Source organism: Peromyscus eremicus, chromosome 5 (assembly GCF_949786415.1).
Source record: "Peromyscus eremicus chromosome 5, PerEre_H2_v1, whole genome shotgun sequence".
Lineage (NCBI taxonomy): Eukaryota > Metazoa > Chordata > Mammalia > Rodentia > Cricetidae > Peromyscus > Peromyscus eremicus.
The window spans coordinates 67,039,730-67,053,228 of record NC_081420.1 but is presented as its reverse complement, the minus strand read 5'-3'; the positions used below and the strand labels follow the sequence as shown (position 1 = coordinate 67,053,228).

General features: G+C 37.7%; 1 pseudogene; it reads right to left on the bottom strand.

The window, feature by feature from the left end:
• Positions 1–792: 792 nt before the first annotated feature.
• On the bottom strand, positions 793–1,642 carry LOC131911065 (casein kinase I-like; annotated as a pseudogene).
• Positions 1,643–13,499: the final 11,857 nt, after the last annotated feature.

The window sequence follows — 13,499 nt, the reverse complement described above, 5'->3', positions numbered from 1 at the left end:
AATGTTTACAGTGATTACATTTATCTAGGCAACACAAACACATGTTCAGTTGTAATATGGTAACTAAATTCCTATGACAAATATGCTTTTGTTTTTTAATACCAAGAACATTATAGAGTTAATGGCAAATCCTCAGTAGAATCTAGTAGTCTCCACATTTTTTTTCTTATGGTCTTCACTTGAGATGCTGTTATTTCTAGCACAGATAAGCAGGCACGGTCTTTCAAATGCTCAAACACTGGAATCTTTGGCTTGCAAACAAGAAGCCAGCCATTTAAAGGATGTTTTAAGTGGACAATTTAGGAACCCCAGGCGTGGAAAAAGCCTAAGAATGCACAGTTGAGCACATGAACAACCATCACAACTGTGGCTGAAGACTGTTCATGCTAGTCTTCTAAAATGATATTTCAAAGCAGTATGGTTCAAAAAAAAAAGCTTTTAATAACAACCACCCAAAAAAACTGGCATAGTCACAATTTCTCCACCAATTCCTGTGTCAAACATTTAGTTAACTTTTCCACTTGAGGAAAATAAATATAGAACACCAGACACCATATTTCACTACCTCACTTAGTATTCATTATTACTGCAACTACAGCTCAGGACCAGCATCAGCAATGCTGCCTGGAGCCAGTTTATATGGAAATTAAGTTCTTTATACCTAGTAAATGGTTGTCCACAACCACCAGCACTGTACATATGAACTAAAAGTTCTAGATTGGGGGAGAAACAAACGCTGCTCTAATCATCTACACTGCTGCTTCTCCCCCTCAATTTACACCCAGACAATGTTCATGTTACTCTTAGCTTGTCAGTTTGCTTGCCTGTGGGGGGGGGGGGGGTTGGGCCTGCTGACCCCGCCCCCCTGGGGGAGGCTGTCTGCTGTGCCGCTTTCTGCTTTAACACTGTCCAATCAAATATTGGTAGTTCAGGGTCCTGAGGAGGATGCTGAATACTGTCTTAGATACATGCAATCTGGAGCTTCCTCAAGGCACAGCCCACAACAGTAATTTAAGTACATGCCAAATTCTGCAGGAAACAGCATATACAAAACTTCAACACCAGTGGACCTTTCAGTAATCTTTTCATATTTGTGTTCCTTTGTTGCAGCCTTTAGCCCTTGACTGGCAGACTGGTCCTATTAAAATACATCAAGACATACCCTAAAGATTCCATGTCATCTTAGTGACTCTGCTCAAGACCAAAATGTGTATTGATGCTAGCATATTGAGCAGTGCCATCGAGGTTTTTATCTTGTCTGAATGGGATGTGTAGCCTTGTGCTGTGGCTTCTGTATTTTTTGATCAAACCAAAATCAGTAAGGAGTAACCTTACAGTGATGCCCAATACCCATTAAGAAATTATCTGGTTTAATGCCTCTGTGTAGAAGATTATTTGTATGCATGTGTTCAATTCTGCTGATCATCTGGTCAGCTAACAAAAGTAGTCTTCATTGTGAACCTTCTTAAACAGAAACTGAAGAGATCTGCAGAGAGTGGCCCAAGAAGATCCATGACAAGCACATATATGAGGAATGCCATATGTGAGAGATGCCAACCTCAATGTGCAGAATCATATACAGTTTGTTCTCCTATAGCAACAGGGGATGCCTGGCCTTCTGAAATTCTAGCTTCACCACCACATCCTTAAATAACTGATAAAAAGAGATGTTTTGAACAAACTGAGAAACCTGAGTTTAATCTTCCTTTCTATTGAGTTTTTCCTTTCCAAAAAAATAGCAGCTTTAAAAAAAAAAACATTTTTTCATATAGTACATTCTGATCATGTTCTCCCCTGCTCTAGTTCCTCCCAGATACTTCTCACTCACCCAACTCTCTCTCTCTCTCAATCTCTCTCTCTCTCTCTCTCTCTCTCTCTCTCTCTCTCTCTCTCTCTCTCTCTCTCTCTTTCTCTTCATAAAACAAGCAAGGAAAAAATAATACACCCCCCCAACCACCCCACACACACAAACCCCACAAAAGCACAAAATGGGAAAGCATGCTATTACCACCCACACCATGCCATCACTTAAGCCTTTTGGAATACAAATACCTACAGGAGAGCTACTGGGACTGAATTTGAGGAACTACATCAGAGTGTATGCTGTTCACTTGGAAGCATTTGTAACTATTTTAACTGAAGATTTAAACTTTTAACATGCAAGACACTAACATTCTGCACTGGTGGGCACATCATCTTCATGCTCCAATGACTACAATTCTTCCTTACTGAAAATTGGAAGCTGCTGCATTACTCAAATACAGTTTTATTGTCAACTTGCTCAATATGCATGCAGCAATATTGCCAGTAGCTGAGTGTTTAAGGGAATTTGCAGTATGAGATGGTCAGATCAAATTTTTGTCAGCATTACTGTATAAAGAAAATAATGAGCTCATGAACAAATAACGAAGAGATAGACCATTCGAAAGAGCTAATGTCATAAAGTGCCTGGATAAATTCATTCTGAAGGCTGGCACACTGCCTGTTGTTGAATGTTTTTATCACATTTTCAATCCAGCATCTCCAATTACAACAATCACTAGAGGAGATTTTGGAAAGTGGTTTCTATTAAAATTTCCCATTTTACTGATACATTATCCCTTCCAACAATCTCTGTTGATTTCTAAACTTTACCATCCCTGGTTATAGCTGAAGAGTTAATTTGAAAAACATGGTGATATCATTTTACCTGTAATTAGTTTTGCCCATTAGATTTACCTATGCATCAAATGAAAAGTCTTACAATAAGATCTTTTTTATCATTTTTTTCAAATATCTTGACAGCAGTAAAATAATGAAGTGTTGATAATTTGAGGTGAAAATAAATTGAATAGGAAAAACTATGAAAATACATCAGTGAGCAAAAGAGCTATTAGTATAGAAAGGTAATAGTATCTATTTATGGTCCTATAACAGTAGCCAACGATACAGGAAAATCTATCCCATATATCCATTTTATGAGTACTTGCCACTTGCAGAGTCCACTGTGTGCAAATACAGATAAAAACTCAGCATGGCTTTAGCGGAATCTATTATGTTCTAGTCTGGTAATTGGCATATAAAGTAACACAAATGTCAAAGAACAAAATTATGACTGAGTTAACAATCTGATTGGCTTTATTTTTTTATTCTAGAATCAGGCTATACATTCATAAAACAGAATAAATAAATATTCCAATAACCTGAATAGAACCAAAAAGAATGTTGAAGCAAAAATGTTATTTTCCTCATGTGCCCGGAGCAGGAAGGCAGAACAACAGAAAAGCAACAGACTGGTCAGCACCAGGCTGCTCAGTTTTTTCTGTGTGTGAACGGACAGAGACAGGAGGAACCTGGTCAGCACCAGGCTGCTCAGTTTTCTCTGTATGACCGGATGGAGACAGGAGGAACTTCCCTATAATGCCAGGTGGGAAACTGGGAGCTGCTACTCTAACCTAATTTCTTAGAAGGTCAAATAAGACATTTAGTTTCTGCTTCTTGGGGAACTGTTTTATGAGTGACCACACTTTAGTTTTAGCCTGGTTTGAAATTCACTCCAAAACTATGGCGTCTTTTAATTTTTATTCAGCAAAGTTATCGTCATCCCAAATGAAGATACCAATGTCCACAGCCTTCAAGGGTCTTGCATAAGGCACATCTGACTGTTTAGCAGCTGTAAGTGTTGATATAGAGACATCAAGAGTTCGGCTCCCTACTTATTTAAAAAGGAATTTACCCTTGGCCATTTAATTCTCACTTTGGAGATCACTAGATTTTCGCTTTCTGTAATTCTTTTGTCAGGAATATTTGAAAAGAAGAAAATGAAAGAATAAGCATTTCAAAAGGATCAAAACTATATAAAACAAAAAGAACAAAAACTACTAAGTTCTACTCATTTTAATATAAGGATTGATCACAGGAAATCAGAGAACTGGCTTCTGCTGCCCAGTACTTCCTCTCTCTTACACATAAGGACTCCTAGGTCCAGGCAGAAGGCTCACGGGGCCACATAATGAGAAAGTTTGAAAATAGTGCATAAGAAAAGAGTTCATTTCCACTGTACTCTACCAGAAGTGGGGGACTGGACTTTTCCATTCCTAAGAAATGTCTTCTCAGAGCTGGAGAGATGGCTCAGAAGTTAAGAGGACTTGTTCTTGCAGAGGACCTGAGTTCAGTTCCCAGAACCCACATGGTGGCTCACAACCATCTGTAACTCCAGTTTCAGGGGATCCAATGCCCTCTTCTGACCTGATGGTTACTGGTACACACATGATACACACACACACACACACACACACACACACACACACACACACACACACAGGTAAAACACTCATACATAAAAAATAAATTAATAAATCTTCTTAAATGAAGGGGAAAAAGTCTTCATCTTTGCCAATTTTAAGCAATCTTTTTATGTCTTCCAGAGACTGCAGTAGCAAACAGATTGATTGGAGAATAAAAGAGGACAATAAATACATGCATAAGTCCATCCTTGTAAATGTCATGGTCTGGTTTCAGTTTCAGCTTTCAGCCCATGTCTTTATCATTGAGATGTTCTGAGGTTCTGATAATTTTGTTCAGTGATTTCTCAGTGAATAGCCTGTCTCCCCAACAGCTGGTGGGTCAACCCTGCCTCTGTTTTTAACCTTTATCTCTTGAATGAACTTTTCCTATAAATCAGATCAAAAGCAAATACTGAGGGCTTGGGTGTCGCCAGGCCTTTTCCTTATGCCGTTCACTCACTCCTAAATCTCATTTCCACCTGTTTTCCTCCACCTGCCTCCTTCATAACTCTCTACTTGCTGCTCTTAGCACAAGGCTTATCCTGCACATAAATGTCAAGTCTTCTAATGATATCAGACCGTGGTCCCAAAGCACACATTATTTTATAATTGCCATAGTCCCTCACCTTTACAATTGAATCCTTCATTTCAATTGCATGTCTGAATGCCTCACCTGGAAGTGGACAATTAAGAAATCTCTTGTGACTGATACTCTCTCATGATAATTCCTTCTTGAAGGCATTTTACTTCCTGCGTGCATATCCAGGTAAATGGTGGCCTAGTTTAATTAAATATGCGAATCAAATTATGTTGCTCTTTCTAAGAAATAAAATTTTAAACATCTTTGTTAACATATTACGAAATAAAGGAATTGCAATTCTACTTCTATTCAAAACTATTCAAAATGCCTCTGCTATTTTTATTCCCAGAAATGGCCAATGAGATAAAGCTACTTTTTTCATATTTTTGTTTTTTAATTTATCAGTATTACTCTATTCTTCTCAGATGTAAAATGCAGACTAGCCAATAAGACAGCTCATGAACACCTATGTGCTGTTGTGTATGCCTGTGTAGCTGTGTGCTTATGCAGGGGTGTATGTGTGTGTGTGTGTGTGTGTGTGTGTGTGTGTGTGTGTGTGTGTGTGTATTTATGTGGGCATGACTGTGTATGCGCTATTTGGGAAGGACATAAAATATAATTCTACAATACCCTTAAGTTATCCTTCTTCTTTGACCGAAATCCAAACAGATGTAGAATAACCTACAAAAATGTTTAAAGTGTAGATAGTAAATAATTTACTTTGAAGTGATTCTGTTGGAGAGAGAAAGCCTTCATAACCCTAGCCTAGACATAGTTCTTTCTGGCATTTAACTCCTGATTACGAATTTTAAAAGTTATGAATATGTTAGAAATATTCTCAGAAGTGTCTTGGGGTGCTGACTCTAATAACCCCAATAAATATGAAAATTCTTTTAAAACCACACAAGAACAGGCGAACATTAAAACTTTTTAATGATTGTAATAAATAATTGCCCCTTCAATTAATATTATTACAGGTGGTTGAACAAAACAAATATAAGCCTCATAATGCCCTTGCACACATTTGACAAATATAAAGTAAGACACCCAGCAGCTTATTACTTAGAAGGACACTGAAGCCTGAAGCACATGTATTAAATTTGGGCAGTCTTGGTGAAAATGAGAACCGACTTCCTCATTATACACCCTGACATCCTTCATCTCAAACCGAATGAGAGAACAGAGCAAGAGAAACTGGGGGTATTTTCTGCATAAAGAACCATATAATCCTTCACTCATCTGAATAAAGATTTATAGCTTTATTCCAATGACACAATTATGTGGCATCTGAAAATGCCTCAGCCACATGCTGGAAAACATGCTTATTTTCTGTGTAAATATTATGTGCACAAAGATGCACTTGGTTTGACTTTCATTTAAGTAATGGTTCTAGAGCAGCAGTCTTCAACCTTCCTAATGCTGAGACCCTATAATACAGTTCCTCATGTTGTGGTGACCCCTCATCCATAAAATTATTTTCATTGCTACTTTATAGCTGCAATTTTGGTGCTGTTATGACTCATAATGTAAATACCTGTGTTTTCGGATGATCTTAGGTGACCCCTGTGAAAGAGTCATTCAACCCCCTAAGGGGTCATGACCCACAGGTTAAGAAGTGCTGTTTTAGGGTTTTACATATAGTTCTTCCTGAAAACTTGAGTTTTCCACAAACAAGACTGAGTTAATGAGAATGAAATGACAATGTATGGTGCCCTTGGGAAATTGTTTAAAAAAACTAACTAAAAAAAAATGAGACTTTTACAACCAGATGTAGGATTAAAGTATCAATTCCTGAAAACTTGTAAAAAAAAAAAAAAAAAAAAAAAAAACATGTCATGTAATTACATACTAAGAGTTACTACTCATTTTGCTTTGTTCTTATCTTCAAAATGATTTTTAAATTGTGAAATAAATTAGATAGTAGATACTAAGATTTCATATTATTTTCCATGCTTTCCTGAAAGCTTAAAAATTTCCAGTAAGTGAAAATGATTTTCAAATACTTTTTAAAAAAATAATTCCACAAAGCACCATAAGTCTCTAAAATGTAGAATTTTATAATACCCCATCTACAAACATTTGAACACAAAAGAATAATATGAATTTTACATAATTATGTTTAGCACAATATTATAAACATGGGCAGCAAACACCCAACTAGTCAACTTTGCTCACCAATATTATACCCATAAATAAGTGTAACTCTCACCCCTCATCAAAGAGAATTCTTTCTACTGCAGATAGAGGCTACTACAGAGATTTACAACTGGCCAAAATGCAGAGAATGAGGGGCTGTGGATTTCCCAATACCAACTGATGCATATACAATACAAGCCCTAAATAAATCATATGTGCTTTCTTAAACTTATCTTTCTGTCTATGAAATGGACAGCAAACCGTTACCAAATTTAAATGATATAGTTACTGATTCATTTTTGTGGTACTGGCCATTGAACTCAGGGCTTTTCCCATGTTAGATCAGTGTTCCACCACTGCTCTGACCCCTCTAAGGATGTTTTTAATATTTTTTTATGTAACCATGGTAATATCCTTGAATATTTTACCTTAGGTGCTAACTTTTCATTTCTCAATGGATCAGTAAGTTCTACATCATTCCCTAACAAGTCATCAGTGGGCATAGGCAATCTCACATTTGGATATCATTTGTCATGTTCCTTTCTGTGTAGATTGGGTAGTTTCTCCCTAGTAGTCATGACTCAGAATTTGACTGCATTTACAGATAGGTTGTTGAAACAGTGAATGAGTTAAAAGATGTCATTAAAGTGGATCCATATCCAGTGTGGTGTGTGTTCCCATAAGAACAAGATATTTGGGTACTGTCAAGTACAGAGAGAAGACTCAGTGAAGAAGACATGCTAAACACGGCCATGCAGAAGTTATGAAGATGGGCTCAGAAGAAGACAACTGCTGATCGCTTGAACATGGACTTACAAAAACAAAAATTTCTGTTGTTTTTCTACTAGTTTGGTTACAGCCATCCTAACAAATGAACACTACTTTTTCCTTCTGTTACCTTTGTATTTTGAATGTGACTAGCCACAGGAAGCTTAAAATATGCGCTAAGCTTAAGCCATGGTATTTTTGACTACAAGTGATGATGGTGTACATATGTATGGAAATTGTTTTCTACATGTGTTACATTTGAAAACACAGACCATTAGTAGATCTGATTTTTCCTCCTGCCCCCCAAAAGACCACAAGCCCTATACCCAGGACTCAAGGAACATCACAGAAGAGGGTGCAGAAAGATTGCTAGAGTCAGAGGACCCGGATGCCTGCTGTGTGATAGCATCTTCAAGACAAGACAGGGAAGCTGCACCAATGAAACTTCAACAATACGGTTGCCTAAATAAGACCCAAATAATGGCCAGCCCAGCTAGCATGCCTGTGGGAATAGAGAGAAATCCATAGGGTCCAACCTCAAGATGAAGAACTAGGTCAAGGGCAGCTGGAGAGGGAGAATTGGTCAATTCCAGGCACGAGTCCCCAGATAGACCTACTCTAATCCCAAGTGCTCAGCCATTAATACATGAACATGCAAAGAACACTATATGGACTCAATAGGATACACACACACTCAGAATGTGTGTGTGTGTGTGTGTGTGTGTGTGTGTGTGTGTATATATATATATATGTATATATATATATTATATATGTGTGTGTGTGTGTGTGTGTGTGTATACATGTGTGTGTGTGTGTGTGTGTGTGTGTGTGTGTGTGTGTGTGTATGCTTGTTGTGGAATATTAGTTGCAAGCGTGTTACATTCATTTATGCTGTGGAACATTGGTTTACTGATGCAAAAATACATTGCATTCTTTTATGTCACATTTGCTTAAGTCTGTGAAGCTGTGTTACTTTGCCTGTCTAAAATATGTGACTGGTCTAATAAAGAAATGAATGGCCAATAGCAAGACAGGAGAGGGATAGACAAAGCTGCCAGGCAGAGAGAATAAATAGAAGTAGAAAAAAGAGAACAGGGAGGAGTGAGGAAGGAGGAGGAAAGAGGACACCAGGGCCAGCCACACAGCCAGACACAGAATAAGAAGGAAAGAAAACATATGCAGAAATAGGGAAAGATAAGTGCCCAGAGGCAAAAGCTAGACATGATAATTTAAGAAGAGCTGGTTATAGATAAGCCAAGCTAAGGCCAGGCATTCATAAGTAAGAATAAGTCTCAGTGTATTTATATGAGAGCTTGGTGGTGGAATCCCAAAGAAGTAAAGAGTAAAAAAAAAAAAAAAGAAAGAAAGAAAGGAAGGAAGGAAGAAAAACCAAATATGTGTACATACATATATATTCAGAAGAAGGGGTCTGAAATCCCAGAGTGGTGAAAATGATGAAAAACACGAGCTACGTGAGTAAGTTCTAATGTAAGGAACAGAGAGAAAAAAAGGGTGAAAATGAATTGTGGGAACAAATCAAACAACACTAAGTCATGCAAAACAGCTAGAATCAGCCCATCAAAAAGGGGTCAGAAAGAGGAAGAAAATAGGCTTTGAACCAGTAATGGCTGAAACAGAAGGAAATTTGTGAAAATTACAATAACCCCAAAATTAAGAAAATGGCATACAGAGACATAAAACCAATAACAAACAAGTTAATACTACTCAATTCTGGCAAAGCTAGCAAATGACAATCACTGTCATCTCATTTATGAAACCCTTATTTTTTAAGTTCCTTATTTTTCTAGTACTTTCTGCTTTGCTTTGTTCTGTTAACAGCATGTAACATTTAACTTGCCATTTAAACCTTTTTGAAGTGTACTGTTGAGGATTTTCAAGTACTCTACAACAATCTCTACAACATTTTTATCATTTGGTAATTAAATTTTATCTCCGTTGGACATTAATTACTAGTTATTTATCTGTCTGGCTCATGGTAATCATCTTTATACTTCTGATTCTTTGAGTTTGATTACTTCTGATGCCACATAGCAAGTTCAATGCCAGCACAGGCTACAGGAGATTCTGTCTCATAAACATAAATGAATAAATTTAAATAACTAAATTTAAATAAATAAAAAAACTAAAAGTGGTATCCAACCACCAGCTTTTCATCTGGAAGAAAACTAAAGCCAATCCATTATTTCACCAGGTACAAAAATAAATTTGAGAACAAAAAATGTAAAATTTGTATATCACATAAAATGTGAGAAACATTTTAATGAAGGTAGAAAACTGGTACTATAAAAGTTATTTGAATATTTTATATGAATGACAGAGATATCATAATCCAACCAATAGAATGAGTCTGAAAATATTTCATGTAAACAAAACTACAAATATATTATAAAAGGATATGATAATATGCTAGGAAACTTAAATAGCTAAGGCTGATATAAACTACAGTAAGAATATGGAAAGGCAATCTTCAGAAAACTCTACCAAAAATATTTATTTATATAAAATATATATGTTCATATATTAGAAAAAGCCAAATATAATAGCAGAGATAGAAGGCCATACTAAATACACTGAGAGATATAATATTATTCCCAGATGTGAAAATTAAACATCATTTTATCATACTTTACACATGGAATGTGAGGCAAAGAGCACTCATATACACCTCCTATGGGAGATAGGCTTATTACAATCCATTGTAAAAGGACTCCATCGTAATTATTCAAAATAATTTATTTCTGCATCCTTTCAAAGCAACAGCCATGAAAAGACAAACATACAAAAACAATCAGTTCTCAGCATGGTGCCTCACATAATAGCAGTGGCCAATGGGAGGCAGAAGCAGCAAAGTCACAAGTTCAAGAGCAGCATAGGCTACATAGAGATTCCTAAGCTTAGTCTAGACCCCGCAGTGAAACTTTATCTCAAAGCAAGTTAATTAAAGCATTGCTCAGAATGACTTCAATTGCAAACAAATAGGGGGCCACTATCATAGAAATTCTGGACAACTTAAGGTTGTACATGACCATGGTACAGTTCATGGCTAATAAAAAGAATGAGTAAGAATTAAACCTTTGAGTTTCGATGTTTGAAACTGTTAAGTGGAAAAAGAAAACAAAGTGCAGAAATGTATATAAAATGTTTAACCATTCCTACAAGCAGTATGCATATACTTTGTATGATTTAGCATGAAGGAAAAAGACAACTGTTACCAAAAGAAAACAAAACCAGAGGATCAAGGCAATTTGATAGGAGAGGGAAGAAGCTAGGCATAAACTGCTGTGGAATAATCTTCTTGTACACTGTAAAGATTTGTCACTTGGATTGGTTTAATAAAATGCTGCTGGCCAGTAGTCATGCAGGAAGTATAGGCAGAGTGACCAAACTGAGGATGATGGGAAGGAGAAAAATTGAGTCAGAGGAGATGCCAGCCAGCCACCAACCAAGCAGGACATGTAGAAAATGAGGTAACAAGCCATGAGCCATGTGGCAAAGCATAAATAGAAATATAGGGTAATTTAAGTGTAAGAGTTAGCTAGTAACAAGCCTGAGCTATTGGCTGAGCATTTATAAATAATATGAAGCATCTGTGTGGTAATTTGGAAGTGGCTGCCAGGATAGGGAGCAGGCAATAGGGACAGGAAATGTCCAATTAAAATAAACTAAAGAATGGAGAATGCATAATATGATAATATAAATTTGCAGGATGTAGGCATGTGTCTATTTATGTGTAGAATCTAACCATTAGAACAAGGGCAATTTGAACCACTTATCAGACAACAATCAGCTCATTAAGTCATTGTGGTTAACTGGGAAATGGGTTCATTTTAATTAAGCTCAGTGACCTACTCTCGAATTTCCCCTTCACCAATTACTAACTGTGCAATTTTGCACAAGTTAGTAACTGTTCTGATCCTCTGTCTCCTCATTTATAAAATGCAAAGTCATCTACTTTCACAGGACTGCTACCAGGGTTAAAGTCTAGAACGTGCATTAAGTTTTAACAGATTATAAATTTCACAGCACACAACTGTTATTTTGTTGTCTTATAATTAGAGTCATAAATTATATACGTTATTCTGACATTTCCATAAGCCATTCACATTGTGGCTATGCAGAAATTATTCATTATTTCAAAGTAAGACCAAAATGGAGAAGAGTGATAAAAATCTTAATCACATGAGTAGATTTAATTTATGATAAAGCTTCGCTGTAGCCATCACCATCATTATCATAGCCTACCTACACCCTGAATGTTAAGATGAATCTAGGCCAGCCTACATTTCTTCAGAAAGGTCTGTACTCACCATTTATATTTATTTGATCATAGTAATAATGCAGCAAAATACTAAGCAGGTATTATTTTATGGTTCTGGGTAAAGACTGCTTTCTTGTCTATTTAATTAAGCATGAAAAATCAAGAATAATAAAGACTACCATTATTTTCCACATATCACTATAAACACCAAGTGTAACCCTGCATTGACCGACTGCTGATCGAGCAAAAGTTTCCATTGCATTGTAGATCTTAGTCCGCATCTCATGATTCATGAAGCAGCAGTATCAGCAGCAATTAAGAACCCGTGAGGACTGAAGAGTGAAGAATCTGCATTCTGACAAGATTCCCTGGATGGTCCTTTTGTGTACTAAAGTGTGAAAACAAGATGCCTAAGCCATGTTGTGGAAGGTTACATGCCATGCATCTGAGCATTAATGCCTGACCTATGGGAAGGACACATCAGAATTTGGTTTTCCTGAGACAATTTGAAGGAATCCTTCATGAATAAAGCCTGAAGAAGGTGCGTGTCCATGTACATATTGTGTGTGGTGGTCGCAGATAAGGAATTAAGGTGAAAAGGACTTAGCAGCTGCTTGCTGTAACCTTCGAAGCCCTACAGACTTATTTCTAACTGCTAATGAGAGAGGTTTCAGTCAAAGCCACAGTTCTAGCCAATGGGTACCCTAGGGGCAGGCACAATAGTATACAAGTAGAGTGGCTTTGTTTCTGAGTGGCAAAATGTCAGAACAAAAAAAAAAGGCTGTATTCAGATTCTGCATGGAGCTGAGTATTGTAATGTTATCAGGTGGCTTGTAAGAGCATCCACTGGACTCCCGGAGCTCCACCTGGAGCTCAGCAGTGGATCTCTGCATCCACTTCCATCAGACACTGGATGAGAGTTCTATCAGGGTGTTCAGCCATCCAATCACCAGAGCAGGTCAGCTCAGGCACTCTCTCGACCATTGTCAGTAGTCTGCAGTGGAGGTATCTTTGTGGATTTCTGGGGACCTCTCTAGCACTCTCCTTCTTCCTATTCCCCCGGGGTCTTCATTCATCATGGTATCTCCCTCTCTGTTCTCTCACTCTGCTCCTGATCCAGTTGGGACCTCCCTCTCCCCAGAGAGAGCAGGGATTGTATGAGCGAGAGATGTTGAGACCATGGTTGGAGGAAGCACAGGGATAAGTAGCCAAACTAGTGGAAGTGCATGAACTGTGAACCAATGGCGGAGGAACCCCCATGGAACTGGACCAGGCCCTCTGGATAAGTGAGGCACTTGATTAGCTTGAACTGTTTGGGAGGCCACCAGACAGTGGAGCCAAGACCTGTCCTTGGTGCATGGACTGACTTTTTTGAACCTGGGGCCTATGCTGGGACACTTTGCTCAGCCTTGGTGTAGGGAGGAGCATCCAGGGACTGGACCTGCCTTGGCTGAGTCTGCCAGGCTGGATT